We start from the raw sequence: 16,237 nt of genomic DNA, 5'->3' as shown, positions 1-16,237 counted from the left end.
ATAAGGGGGTAAGTGTTTCCGTTCATTAAAAACGCCATTTCGATTTTATTCAACTGAAACTGTATCAAGAATTGCGTAGGTATTTTATATGTGGAATTAGATTTTTAGTTTTTACTTGCAGTACCTAACGTACGTAACATTTGTTTACTTCAGAAAAATACTATAATATTATAATGCACGTTAGTTTTTTTAAAGTTAATAATTTAGGCATTTTTTATTTAATTTATATTTTCAATAATTCTGAAATTCTTGAAAATCGTCTCTATAATAATTATTCTGTCTCTACTTTCGTACGAAAATTAATAACCACAAAGATACCCATTCCCACCAAATTTAATCCAATTCATTTGTAGGCAATTCCGACTTCCAAAGATATAATGATGTGCGCAATCAGACACGTCGTCGAAGCCGGCTCACTGTTCGGGGAGTGTATGATAATCAAATTTGAGGCTCCGAAGTAGGGTATTACAGGCTTGTTCCAACTTAAAGCCCTTATTCGGGAAGATACGGCGTATATACGTAAATAAGGATTTTGTTGTTGTTTTGAAATAAGTTTTGTATATAAATTACCTATATTTCCGAGTATTCGCTTTGTTGTTTTGTGTTTGTATGTTTTCGTATACGATCGTTGGAGATTTGATCGCCACAAATAACCTAGAATTAAAATGAATATCTTTAGCATTATCATCTCAGTAAGTTTTAGCATTAATTAAAAATCTTTTAACGTGAAATAACTTAATATTTTTTGGTAAGTAATCTAAAAATAAGTACTAAAAATTCGTGAATGTCGATTTCATTAAAACTAAATGAACTAAAATCTTCTATCAACTTCCTTGGATATAAGTCGGATAGTCCAAACGGAAACACGAAATAATGTTGCATTGTCTAAGTCACGGAAAAATTATATTCATATATTTTATGTAAATGGCGAAGGCGTTCCTTAGTTTTAGTATGCGTGTCGTGTTGTCCAAATCCTGCCCTCCCACTAGATAACTGAAGACACGAGTGGATGAAGTGGATAAGTATAATTTTATAACATGAGGGCAAATACCTAGGTACTCATTTTGTTCCTAATTTAATCAAACCTTGCAACTTACCTACTACATCATCTGGCTAATTTATCTAGTTAAACATGGAATCCTAATTTTTTTTTATTCCAAATAATTTTTCCGGTCCTAAGCGTTTCCACCAAAGATGCGAGGAATGTGTTTTTAAGATCCAATAGAATCGTTGCGCTGAGCGAGGTCACGGCAAGCTCACGTCAATGAAGCGTTTCTATTGGTTCTCAAAAACACGTTCCTCGCAAGTCGCAACACATGTTCTCTGCTGGAAACGCAGCCTTGTACAAATAAAACGATCATTTTCAAATTGTTAGTTACCCACTTTAGCCACTAACGTCTTCAACTATCAATCACTATATGGGCCTCGGCGCCTCAATGTCGCGGAGGCATGCAAAATTTTTCGAATACAAGCCTAATTTGTGCCAAACAACCAGCAGATTGACCCAATCAGGCTAAGAGACGAAACTTTTATCTATAATAAACATCCATACATTATTTTTATTCGGAAAATCTATTTTCTTTTAGGCATTTTTTCTATTATCTCGATGTGATCTTTTGGTATCTAGGTTTATTCGTCACGACAAACATCATCAGTATTATGCCTGTAGGCTGTAAACCGAGTTTCAACCAACTGAGACCCAACCAAAAAATTTAAATAGCCTTAAATTTTTTGGTTGGGTTTCAGCATCATAGAAATGGAAAATATACAAAAAATCTTATCTTAAATCTGTTTATCTTAATTTTATTTACTTGTCCGAATTAATCGTTTCTATAGTAAAGATTTTAGTTGACTATTCAAAATTAACATAATGTACCAGTCCTATCTTCTTCCCTTTTGTATAATGCAGGTGGCTATCTTTACAGCCAGTTGTATATCTAAGAATATACTTTATCAGAACAAACAGGAAAAAGAAAGCAAATTAGGTAATAGGTATTCATCTGATACAACAAATCCTCTCTCATAAACTAGGTGGGTATCACGACGAGACGAAAATACAACCTCATTGAAGAAAAATTTGATAGGCCCCAAATCTGCGACGAAATAGGCATCTTAGTCTTGAAGGTAAAAAATAAAAATGTAAACATGAAATGTTTTAAACCTGAATAAGTATATATTTTCGTTCTATATTTAAGTACCTAAGTATTTTTTGTTAAAAACATACCTGATTTCCGAATTATTTTACAAAAGTTCTTGTAATTTTTAACACTATCTTCCAACATTATCATCAAACTTATCAGGAACACTTAAACCACTGAAATGATAAGCAACAAACAACTCTGGGCTCTACCTTCATTATAATATATTTCTTAGCCTATAGCCATGTTACATACGATGTACATTACGCATAAAATATTGTTTCATTATCATGTTTATGTAATTATCATAAATAATACAGAAAAAACTAAAAACGGTGGTTCAAAGTTAACAACGTAAAGTAACGTATATAACTTACGGATCATATTTCTACACTTAATTTGGGAAACAACCATAATCACGTTCCCAATTTAAACATTTTTTGGAATTATATTTATTGTGGTAATAACGATATGTAAATTAAGTGTCTCATGCAATAATTGTATGGGAATTATAATAATGCGTCATTTGAATAAAATTTTCGCTGAGCTTTTCGTAGAATGCAATTTTCGCATAAATCAGTTTGCTGGTTTACCTACGCAATATCATAATATTTCGTTTACGTATGTAGAGTCACTATTAATATTTAAAAAAAGAACAATATTGTGAAAATAAATTAAGTTTTTTGAATTCAAAATCATAGAATTATTTTTATTTTAAATCCCAATCCCCAAAATTATCGTTTTTTTTTAAATTCAGAGCCCTGGAATTATCTCGCGCTGATGGTTCCATTCCAGACTTATTCGTCTCGGGGGCTTTCAATTCCATCGCGAACAATGGACAGTAGCAATACGAGAAAATAACCAAACCGTTTGGGAATACCTAACCCACCTTTGCGACGTAATATCAAGAGATTTCCACCCTTCGAGGATCACGTAAAAGAATGAGACACGAAGCCTCTCCGTCCGATAGCCGGAGACTTATTATATTGTGTACACGACATTCGTGGAATATTTGTTCAAATATAATCCGAGTGAGAGTTGCCCAAACAAGTTTCTTATTCTATTACTTGTTCGCCCGCGTTCGATACATAACGTTATCTTAATATGTGAAATAAATTTGATTGTTGACTTAGATTGGTAGGAAATAGAGTCATTACATCGTTGCTTAGAATGTTGGCTCTAATGAGCATTATTAAGAGTACAATATTATAATTTACTCATGTAAGTATCGTGCCAGTAACTTAAACGTCTGCACGATATTTAGGGCCACAATGCAGATACCTACATAATGATTACTATGAAGTATGGACTGACCCAGCAAACATTTTAATGCCTTTTACGATACCCATAAGCAAACATTCGACTATCTACCTCTGTGTCTCAGTGGGTGAGCGCGTTGGTAGTTAAAGCCGGGGGTCGCGGGTTCGAATCCCGCCGACGGAACAAAAAGTTTTCAAAGTTCCTGGGTCATGGATGTGTATTAAATATTTGGATCATATAATAAAAATCTTAAATATATTATGTACTAGCTGTCCCGGTGGACTTCGTGTCACTTTAAAACCTTCCCTGGACTTCTACGAATATTTTAAGACTAAAATCAGCCCAATCCGCTCAGCCGTTTTCGAGTTTTAGCGCGACTAACACATTTGAAAATCCATTTTTATATATAAGATTAAATATATTTCCGTTGTCTGGTACATGTAACACAAGTCCTTCAGGTAGGTACTTACCACGGGGCCAGACTGACGTGGTGTGAAGCGTCCATAGATATTAAAAAAAAAACATAATTTCATAAAAATTACGTCACATCGAGTCTTTAACTCCATAACTCTACATTTTCTCAAGAATAATTAAAATTACTGTTTATGTGGACATTAATAAGTATCCTGTATAGGAATTTAGGTTAGTACATATTATCTATATAAGAATTTTATTAGAAAAACGTGTCAGAAGTGGTCGCAACACGCACAATAACAAACACGTCCCCCTAACTCCCCCGAGCTCACCTGAACTATAATATTGTCCCTTGCGCAATATCATAGGTTTCCATTTACAAGATAAAAAGAAACGTACCTACCTTACCTTTGAGTCTTATGAGACATTTTATATACAGTACGAAGGACGGACCTAAGGTTTTTAACTTAAAAAAATGCTTTGTATTGATATCTATAATCTACATCTATATATATATAAAACTCAAAGGTGACTGACTGACATGGTGATCTATCAACGCACAGCCCAAACCACTGGACCGATCGGGCTGAAATTTGGCATGCAGGTAGATATTATGACGTAGGCATCCGCTAAGAAAGGATTTTGATTAATTCCACCTCCAAGGAGTTAAAATAGGGGATGAAAGTTTGTATATAATAATACTTCTTAACGCGAGCGAAGCCGCGGGCAAAAGCTCTTTTTATATGTTGGTAAGTGGACTTGATTATAATATTTTCTTATATTCATGAGTCTCTACATTCACTTTCAAAAGTTTGTATACTGTATAAAAAGGCTACATCTACCTAAAAAGAGTATTTTCATTAGGTACGCCGTACGGCTAACTGTGCAGAATTATTTGCGAATCTTATTGGTTTCCCCTAATTGGAAACGGTTCAGTCGGAGTGTAATTACGTTAAGAATTTATATTCACGACTGTACACGAGATGCCAGCCATTTAAAGTACAATCGAGAGATTAAGTTTTAATGATATTGAGTTCAAGCTCATGTATTTCGTGTCAAAACAACTTGAGCGTGCGATTATAAATAACAATAAATTATATAGGTAGGATAAATATTTTAAATTCTCTTATTTTCAAAATAATCTCACGTAACACGTTACATACTTTGCTTTGGCGGATTACATTTTAAAATGTGATAAATCTTAAGTCAAATCTCATAACAAAATATGTATTATTAGTAGTAGGTTCAATGGAAATTGCAAAGATTAGGTAATTAAATGAAGTGGACTATTTAGTAACTATTTTTACATTTTTTTATTCAAGTTGTTACTCCTAAAAAGTATCTTTTATAGTTAATTTTCGTAAGTTTCAATTATTTCACTTGCTATCAAAATACATAGCTTAGTACATTCTAACTTTATCATAAATATTCTTCTTTATATCCACTATTGATATCGAAAGGAAGTTGAACCCAATTAGGTAGGTAGACATTTACTTGATATACTTATCACTGAATTTATTTTAACCTGTTATACCAAATACAGGTATTACGTACCTATTCAGGCAAATAATTATTATCAAATGCTTAATTTTCTGGTTTTGCTATCTATGAGGTAGGAAAATAAATTTCTACATTAACTTTAGGTAGGCATTAGGTACCTACCTATACAGGTACTACATTTACATTTACTGTAATATTTCTGTATAGAAAGTAAAGCATGAAGACAAAATATTCATTTTGTCTAATTATCAAATTATTATAGAAAGAAGATAATTTTTATATATTTATATTAATATATGAATATTAATATAAATATAAACAACTTATAAGTTACAGACTACAGTATGCAAAAAAATATAAATGTAAAAATTATATATTTTTACTTATAATTAAACGTTTTCATTAGGTACCTACTTTAGCACGGTTAATTTTTATTTTATCTTGTTTTTATAATTAAATTTTATTGTTTGTACGATAGTATGTATTCAATGTAATTGCTTGAAATGAGATGCCTTGAAAATTATAAATTATTAAAATGAGAAAAATAATTTTAACGGAAATTATGAAATCACTGGGTATGAAATAAATCCGCAATAAATGACATAATTATTGTTTTTATTATTGTATCGAATAAATGAAGAAGCGGATTCCCTGATGAAAAATTATATCGTTGCCAATAGACATCGAAGAATATGCAATCTCACCAAAAACATTTCTTGTAAAATGTTGCCGAGACAACAACATAAGGTTTACCCTTTGAAAAAGATATAAGATCTCATGTAGAACCAAGCTTCTGAATTTACACGACCTAACTCTACTGACCCTAACTTCAACAAATTCTACATACTATCAGTAAATATCTATGGCTTAGCCGTTTCGCTACCGTCGTGGAAGTGATGCGAATATTTAGATTCTGGTCTGAAGTTAGTAACGAAACAGACAAGCCATACATATTTACTGATAAGTAGAATTTGTTTAAGTTAGGACCAGTAGAGTCAGGCCGTGTAGATACAGAAGCTTGGTTCTACATGAGATCTTAATATATATCTTTTTCAAAGGGTAAACCTTATGTTGTTGTCTCGGCAACATTTTACAAGAAATGTTTTGGTGGGATTTCAGTTCTTTTTGTGAGTTGGTTCTTGTAAGTACTTATTTATAGGTTTTTTAGTTACTGTCTACAGTCCCGAGTGAACTTTCATGTCCTAATTCATAAAATTGGTGAAAGTCTCATATAAACATTCCTTGCTAGGAAGCTGAAATTTGGTATGTAATCTAAGTTTAGTATACAACCAACAAAAAAATTCATAAACTTATAACTTTCGCCCACATCCCCTAAAATGGGAGGGGTAAGGAGGGCTGTTTGATGATCATCAGTGTGTCAGACAATTTTGATGATAATCAGTGTGTCAGTGTGTCAGTGAGTCAGTGTCAAAATCAGTGTATTTTAGATATCAATTAAATCTAAGGTATAAATATAAAAGTCTACTCAATTGAGACTTTGTATGTTTAATAAGTCTACTATAATTCACATCATATCTTGAGAATATGAACTATCTGATACAACGGAAACCAACTCTATGAGGGTTCAAAAAAAAAAAACGAAGAAACACTTCGAGAAAAGGTAGGTAGTGCACTTGCGCTTCGCTTGACTAGTCTCGGCGGATGCACTACCGTGCACCCAGATGTCGGTGCCGGTTTTCAATAAATATTTGTATTAGATTATGAACATTTTGTTTACTAGCAAAATTAGATTTTCAAGTTAAGAGTGTCTCAAATGACAGTTAAAAACTTGACCAATTGCCTATGCTATTACTGTAATTAACAATAATAATCCGGGAGTTGACAGTATGTTTAAAATTTTAAAATAATTATTAAATTTTATAGATTTATTTATAAAAGATCTAAAACAATACAAATAACGAAAAAATAATTATTGATTCATTTTATTTTACATTGAAAAAAAAATGGATTTATTAACTGTAAGTCACGTGATTGGAAACGCTAATCTGAAGCAGTGACGTCATCGTTCAGTGTCAAACAAAATTGACAGTTGTTAGGTTAAACACTTTCGCTCACTTTTGCTCTGTTTACGCTTGTTTTGTTTCATGAACGATGACGTCACACATCACGTGACCATAATGCCGCGTTTTTGTGACATATTTTGAATTCAGTATTTAAAATAATTTTTTACTCATTCTAGGGCATAATAATGAATAAAATATTAATTTACAGGTATTATTGTAAACAACTGAAGCGCTTATAACAGCTATTTTTAAAAAGTTGTCAACTCCCAGATTATGTAAACATTAAATATAAGTAGGTACAATATAATGTGTCAAGTCAAACATAATGTTATTATTTCAAGTAGGGTAAAATTATGTCACCACTCACCACAATAGAGAACATAACCCTCCTGGCAGTCGGGTAAAAAGATAAGTAAGTAGGTACAGTAATTTCTAAGACAATTATTATTGTAATAAGGTAGTAACGAGGTAGCTGCTGCCTACTTATAGATCCTACTAATATTATAAAGGCGAAAGTTTGTTTGGATGTATAGATGTGTGGATGTATGGATGTGTGGATGTATGGATGTTTGTTACTCTTTCACGCAAAAATTACTGAACGGATTTTAATGAAACTTTACAATAATATAGCTTATACATCAGAATAACACATAGGCTACAATTTTAACCGACTTTCAAAATGGGGGAGGTGTTATGTTCGTTTTCTTATGTTCAACGATTACTCCGCCGTTTGTTAACCGATTTTCAAAATTTTTCTTTTGGTATATAGGGTATCATCCCAATTTGGTATTATATTCACAAAAGTGGTGATCTGATGAAGGATGCATAAGTAATCGAGGGAACTCCTCAAAATTTATATGGAAACATGTGGTGACTTCGGTTTCGTGAGAAGTATTCTAAGCATATGCTACCAACAAGTTAGATTTTGCACCGAGGTACACCTGGTATACCGTGGTTCGGAAGGTGCTGAGAGAACTCCTGATTCTTTATATATACAAGTTTGGGAGTTTCGGCGTTGTTTTAAGAACGGAAAGCATATGCTATTATGCAAATTACATTTATCATCATCATCACTACCATATTATGCCATACATCGTCCCATGGTTATGACTTATGAGCCTATAATGATCCTGTTATTGGTACTTTTCATAGTCTTTTAGATCGAGACTCGAGTTTGTCAAGCGATAATTTAAAAAAATTTATACATAATATTATACACCTGAAGAGTATGTTTGCTTTAACGCGCTAATCTCAGGAACTACTGGGCCGATTTAAAAACTTATTTCAGTGTTAGATAGCTAATTTATCGAGTAAGACTATAGGTTATATATTATCACGCTAAGACGAATACGACCGAAAAAACTCAGGAAAATGTGGGAAAAACGGGGGAAATATTAGAAATTACGAACTACTGGAGCAATTTTTATGGCAATATTTGACACAGATATAGAGTAAATAAGAGCTATTTTTTATGGGAAAATGTACGGTTTCCGTAAAATTCCTAATTTACGCGGGCGAAGCCGCGCGGGACATCTAGTTTAGTTACTAATTAAATGACGCCTGCAACTCCGTTGAGCCAAAATTCGTGTATCGCGCGGGAGCCGTACATTTTTCCTGGATCCTATGTTCTTTCCGGGGTATCCTATGTTCTTTCCGGGGATTATATCCCCCTACCAAATTTGAGCAAAATCGATTCTGCGGTTTGGGCGTAAAGAGATAAAAGACATACAGACAGACACACTTTCGCATTTTTAATATTAGTATAGATTAGATTTGCAAAATTATACTTGGTTCACTTTATTAGTTAATCTACGTAAAATGCACAAAAAATATCAGAGTTCACAATTTAAATGCTTTGTGGTAACTCTACGAAAAAAACTAAACTTAACATTGTAAATGTAACTTGATACTGTTATCCGACATTTTCACTCCCGTTACTTGTCACGTCTCGTAATAAGTTGTGTAATTTACATGATTTTGTATTAAATGGACGTTGCATCGATATTTATGATCGTGCTCGCCGCCTACTTTCATCTTTGCAATATTCCAATTTCGAAGTCAATGTGATGTAATTACTGCCTAAATTTGGGTATGGCCACACTGTGGCGTTTAAATGTATGAGATTTATTAATAATATCAATACATGCTTAAACTAATAATTAATCTAAATATGTATATAAAACTCAAAGGTGACTGACTGACATGGTGATCTATCAACGCACAGCCCAAACCACTGGACCGTTGGGCTGAAATTTGGCATGCAGGTAGATATTATGACGCAGGCATCCGCTAAGAAAGGATTTTGATCAATTCTACCTCCAAGGGGTTAAAATAGGGGATGAAAGTTTGTATATAATAATACTTCTTAACGCGAGCGAAGCCGCGGGCAAAAGCTCGTACTGTTATAATTGTCTTTCAAGTGGTTAAAATATAAATGGTAATATATAAATCAAAAACAACAACATGGATAAGTCAGAATTGAAACGTCATAATATGAAAACAATATTTGATGCTGCGTTTATGAAACACATCCCATAAAAAATAAATGCCACCGTACGCCAATAAATTATTTCATAATGTTAAAGTTAAACTTTATTTATTTCAGAAACTGTTCAGAATTTCGGAGCGACGAGCAAGAGTAAGCTTGAGTGGCGAGATAAGTAAACAGAGAGAAATAAAGCAAGTTATCAAGTTAGCAACTTTATATAAGACTAGGAACTGGAGATAAGTATCTTCGTCTGAGGTTAAACTGTTCTTAAATTGTTTTGGTAAGGATAAACAATGTTTTTTTTGTTTTCTTTGATGAAACATCAAGTAACATACATGGAAATACTAAGTAGATAAAACTTGAGCAAATACGTTGTCAGTACTACGTTTATTCTTTATTGCATTTAAGAAAATAATGTTATATTGTATTTCCTATGTATTTACTATTTACAGCCAATCTGTAGCTCATTGTAAAATATTACATTAACCTAAAATAACCCCAAAAATCTTGTTAGCTTGGTGCCAAACTTCCAACTTCCTTCCTTCCTTAAAATAAAAACTATTTAATTGGAATATATTTTTTAAGTACCGCGGCTTCTTTTCTTTACATGACCTCAAACATTTTGATGGACCATAAATTTTTCTCGGGATTTTATTCGTAAATAATGATGACGTTTTATGACATTCGTAAACACTACAGGTTGACCGGAGTTACGGCACACAATAATTTAATAGTCAATAGTCATACATCCATTATGACAGTATTAGATGCTAAATCGTAATAAAATTTAATTGATAGCCGAAATAAATAACGGCTTTAGATTTATTGGATGATTTTATACGTCACGGACGTAAAAAAAACGTGTTATACGTATTTAAATTAATGGACTTTCTTTGTAGTTGTATAATGAAGTATGTGGTTGTAAATAAACGGTGTTCGTTTTCGCTCGTTTCGTAGTCACGCATAATAATAGTATTAAATAAAAAAATTTGCAAAATAATAACGAACAAAACTTATAGGTAAGTATAAAATATCAGGAATTACTTTCAAAATATTCATAACCCTTTCACTGCCGTCTAAAAAAATACACCTAAAAATATGCCTACAATTCAATATTAAGCGGGACGAAAAACAACGCAGGTAAACACCGCCATTGTTGTTCCCCTCCCCGCTGACATGCAAATGACGCACGCCGCTGTCGGACCACCGGTTATCTCTGATTGGGCCCGCTCGTTCCAATTTGACAGACAGGTTCCAATAATTTCAAATGCTCGTTCGTTCGAATGGAATTACAATTCGACTGATACACACTAATTAATAGACTCCTATTTGCGAGCTAATAAAAGGCACAATTTAGATTGCATTCGTTTTGCATATCATAAAATATGCACGGCGAACATCTATCAGCTTACCTACTTAACTACATGAAAGACTTTAATTTTTTAAAATAAAATAAAGTACCTACAATTATACTTTGTAATAAAATGTAAAGCTTACAATATGATTTTGAAAATAAAAAGAACTGTTCCATAAATGAAAATATCCCGAAATAATCGAATTTTCGAATGACGAGTCACGGTTCACGAGACGAAGAAAATGGCTTCGATTACCTAGAACTAAAAATAAATAAGAGCATATCTTGCGTGACAAAAGACAGTTGCGTGTTCGATGTTCGATTCTATTTGATCTAATACATTCTACGTAACCAAGGCCTCTACCACTTAATTTTGTTTACTTTGTATCCACGCAAGAACATGATCATTATCACTTTTTCTGCTAAAAAAACAGATTAAAGTCTTTAAATGCACATTTTTATGTTATGAATAATTTTTCAGAAAATATGAAAAAAATGAGGAAGACTTAAATTAGTAAAAAACAAAACGGAAGACTTTATAAAGTTTAATGCTTTTGTCATAAAAAAACCCATTTGCAATGAAGGTGTACCTGTGAGATTAATAAAGCTCTCGCTGGCTTCTAAACGTGTCAATACAAGTGCTAAAGTTACTGCAAATGTTCTATGTTTTTCCCTGTAAGTAATAAGTATCATTAACACGTAATTAGATAGTTTGCAAAATATGCCATGGTACTTAGTAGTAATACTTATTAAATAATATTAAATATTTTATAAATATACAAAAAAGTCCACCCATCACTACTTAAACTGTCAACCTCATCCTAGATTACCTAAATGTAAACATAACCCAAATCTGCCATACATATCGGAAATTTCCCCTAAGCAATGTCTATTATGTAAACAAATTTTGATATTGGTCACATATCTCTCCAGCAAATCTTCTTTTGGGACCAATATCGAGTTTGTTTGGGATCGGGTATGGGATCTCATTACCATATTATGCACATCGGCCTTTCGTATCAAATTTGTCCCGGCCGCATTGGCTCCATTTGGCGAGATGGAATTAATTTCATTTTTAACTTTACGTCTTGACACATGTCAATATAATCCATACTTTACACGCGTTTCGAATTATCATAACTTGATTATGTATCCGAAATATTATATACTTATTTTGAGATATAACGCTACAAAATTACTACTACGTAAGTAAATAAGGTATTAAAAAAAGTCTTAGATACGATTACCCAAAAAAAATAATTAAAGAACACAAAATATATTAAAAATAACAAAGTTTCTAGCAAAATTTTGACAAAAGACTCACTTAAAAATTTACGTTGCCAAGAAACTTAAATCAGGCTTATACTTTATTTATTAAAATCTTCGCGCTGAATCAGTTGACGCAGATTGAGATGAGTTAGCCAACCCCTCAATCGCCAAACACTTTCCGCTTATTAGTTTTTACAGGAAAATTTGCTTTGAGTTTCCCGCAAGCTTTATCATGTGGGATAAAAGTTTCCTAGTCTTATGGTATTGGTAAACCGTATTATCCTTTCTAGAAAATATTCTGAATCTTATGTTAGAAAATATTTTCAGCGGTCGATCCTTTCAAATTCATCTCTTGAGCATCGGTCAGAAATCCTGCAGGATACAAATATTTTTCACATAGTTTCAGCGTATCAATTTTTTAACGCGACAATTAAAGGGTTAATCGTCAAACGCTTATAATCATTAGAAACTCCAGGGTCAACTGAATCAGTACTCAAAACACTTGAAATGCGACCTATGCCCTTGACAGATTTTTGTGATCATAAAAAATTTAACGACCACCGCGGGCGATTCCTTACTAACCTCGTGGCTTCCCGGAACATTAAAAAGTTCCTTCAAGGATTGTTTGCTAATCTTTGAGCGTTGATTCCTAAACTATGAGTTCATAATTTTATCTATTAGGGGTTTTCGAAATGAAACATTTTTGAAAAGAAAAAAAAATAATCTTAAAGTAACTGCATTTATAGTATCTTAGTAACAAAATCTCCACAAAACAAAGATACAGTAAATATAGGTATAAAGACAATACATAGTATGTATCTCTTCCTAAAAGCAAACTGCATTTCCGTGATAGTAACCATTCGGTACACTATACACTCTCATGCTCACAAATCTATACCCGGTAGGTAAATGGCAATTTTTTCACAAGTCACGTCCTACTCGAGTTTATTTGGCGTTAGATTTAATGATGATAAGTGATACAAAAATATATATTTACAGTGTACTGGAAGAGGCTTGGTAAATCTCAAACTTATAACTCGTTTTACCTAGTCGAGTTTCTGTTTGTATTTAAATGGGAAAAACTTTTGACACGGATTTTTTTTCACATTCCGTGTCAAAAAATTCCCACGAGTAAGTTTAAGAGTAATCTATGTAATATTTTTTTTATTACTCGCTTAATAATTGCAACATTTCATTTTATTATAATTATTTGTAGTTGTAGGCTACAAAAATAAGCAATTATAAAATAAAAAAGTGACAAAATAAAATAGTGGCAGATATTGGTCAATTTTTTTTTAAAAGTCCTTTCTAGTGTGGTGGCGATCCATGGTCGTATACCTCACCCGAGCTTCATTGAGTCAATATCAATAAATGGGAAGTCGGGAAATTGGATGTGTTTCGGCTCATAGAGGCCTGAGTCGTCGTTCGTAATAAGATAGTAATGAGCCGATCTCGCCACTCGTAAAAATATGGCTTCCGTTCTATGACTAAATTATTTACTCCCGAAGACAACACGACGTCATCCTAATGCAATATTTATAAACGGGAATTTTACTGATTGTATTCTAGTTACAAAACATATTTTTTCTTAGTAAATAATACTTAACTTGATAAATTAATGGAGTAAGGAAGTTTAATTAAGGCTTATCTTCAAAAATACTTAGTTACCAAGATAGCTTTTCCGGTTTCTTTAAATCGTTTGGGTTTTTATGTATAAAGTTACTTTGAACTTTGAAGATTTCTAGGTTGGACGTCACGTCTTGGCCATAGGCACTGACAAGTTTGATTAAACATATTCTGTTAAAATGATAAGTGTGTACTTACACTTCCACTTAGATGAACTCGCCATTTTATTCCTGTAACAAAAAAAAAACGAATACATAATATTATATTATATTCAACCCATAAAATATCAAGATAGTCTGTTCTTTAGGCTGACAGCACACTGTCAGATTATATTAGTTTCAATAAAACGTCAGTGGACATTAAAATTGTGTAGCTTTCGGTAGCCGGTTGCATCAGTCCAGGATTGATTTGACATTGAAGACGAGCGCATGCGTGGTGTCCTAATTGGGTAGTCGTTGCTAAGGGACGGATGTATACGGCTCCGCGTGAGAGAGAGCAAGACGCGTGTATCGGGCGCTCGAAAGGTCACAACATGGCCGACGCTGTATGCAACTGCATTGAAGGATTAACGTCCTTAATATAGATTGTGTTAAATATTAGAACAGACAGCTTATGTTTTAGCGTCGGCTGTTTACATTCTGAAATCTTCTCGAGTTAATTTTTTAATAAAAAAAATAATAAGCATACAAGCATTAAACATGTTAATGTATAAAAATAGAAATAGGCTTAAATGCGGCCATTATAAATTAATTTGTGGGGTGGCAAATTGATTTTAAAACGTTGATAATCATGGTCAAGCCTGACAGTTTGCAATATTTTTATTGAGTTAACTGGATTTATTTTCCTTTCAAGCTGTTAAGTGACTAATAAATACAATTTAAGTCAACACATTGGCCGTATACAAAAGTAAAGTGTATAGGTATTAAGCAAAAGCTTAAACTCTACACCTAATTTTGATTGAAGTTTATTTCTTTTTTCTTTCTTTTAATATTAAAATAGGGATAATATACTTTTTAGTTGGTAGCATTATTTTTGCACAAAAATAGTAGTAATGAGTATAATATAAATTTTATTTAGAAAAGCCCGAAAATTTAAACAAAGCAAACAAAAGTTTAGGTAAATGACGTCGCACAGTTAAGACCAGAAACCAAATGCGAGTCAGAAGGGAGGCGTAATTATCTCGTCCTATTTGGCTTCTAATTTCACGTAAGCCTTTAAATCTCTCTAGCTGCGTATAATACAAACGTTTAGTTCTCTTTATGGGTTGCGCATTTTTTGTAGAGACAACCTTCTGTATATAAGGTTGTTACTTGTTAATAACAATTTGTTTTCAGTTGAATCAAGCTTATTATTAATTATATTATAGATTATAAGTAGGATCTTGGAACTAACTAGAGGAATAATTTTGTAGTTACTACTTACTACTAAAGAACAAAAAAAATCTTTTGGTTTCAGTAGCTCAATAACTAAACAGAATCAAGACGCATGAGATTTTTTTTTATGAAATAAGGGGGCAAACGAGCAAACGGGTCACCTGATGGAAAGCAACTTCCGTCGCCCATGGACACTCGCAGCATCAGAAGAGCTGCAGGTGCGTTGCCGCCCTTTTAAGAGGGAATAGGGTAATAGGGGAGGGTAGGGATGGGAAGGGAAGGGAAAGGGGGAGGATAGGGAAGGGAATTCGGCCTCCGGTAGACTAACTCACTCGGCGAAACACAGCGCAAGCGCTGTTTCACGCCGGTTTTCTGTGAGAACGTGGTATTTCTCCGGTCGAGCCGACCCATTCGTGCAGAAGCATGGCTCTCCCACGTATAACTATAAGTTATTCTGAATAAAGAAATAAATAAAGAGGACGAGATATTACAAAAAAAAATCTAAACCATGTCCAAAGGAAACACAAATAACAAAGTATTGTTATTTGCTAGTAACATGAATATATCGTCCCTATAAGTTAATTAAGTTGGGTCTGACGACGGCTAGTAGTTAACATACAAACGACGATGTTAAGTCACCGTACATTTTGTTCATTGTAATTCAATGTTCATTAAGTATAATTAGGTGAAAATCCCCATTGGCTGGTATTTAGAGGGGAGAAGGAATTTACATAAGGTAAATAAAGAAAGAATCATGTTTAGATTGCTTTGGCAGATACTTGTTATAGGCT

Source organism: Aricia agestis, chromosome 3 (genome assembly GCF_905147365.1).
Source record: "Aricia agestis chromosome 3, ilAriAges1.1, whole genome shotgun sequence".
Classification (NCBI taxonomy): domain Eukaryota; kingdom Metazoa; phylum Arthropoda; class Insecta; order Lepidoptera; family Lycaenidae; genus Aricia; species Aricia agestis.
The sequence above is the reverse complement of the archived record's forward strand: the minus strand, read 5'-3'. Positions refer to the sequence as shown.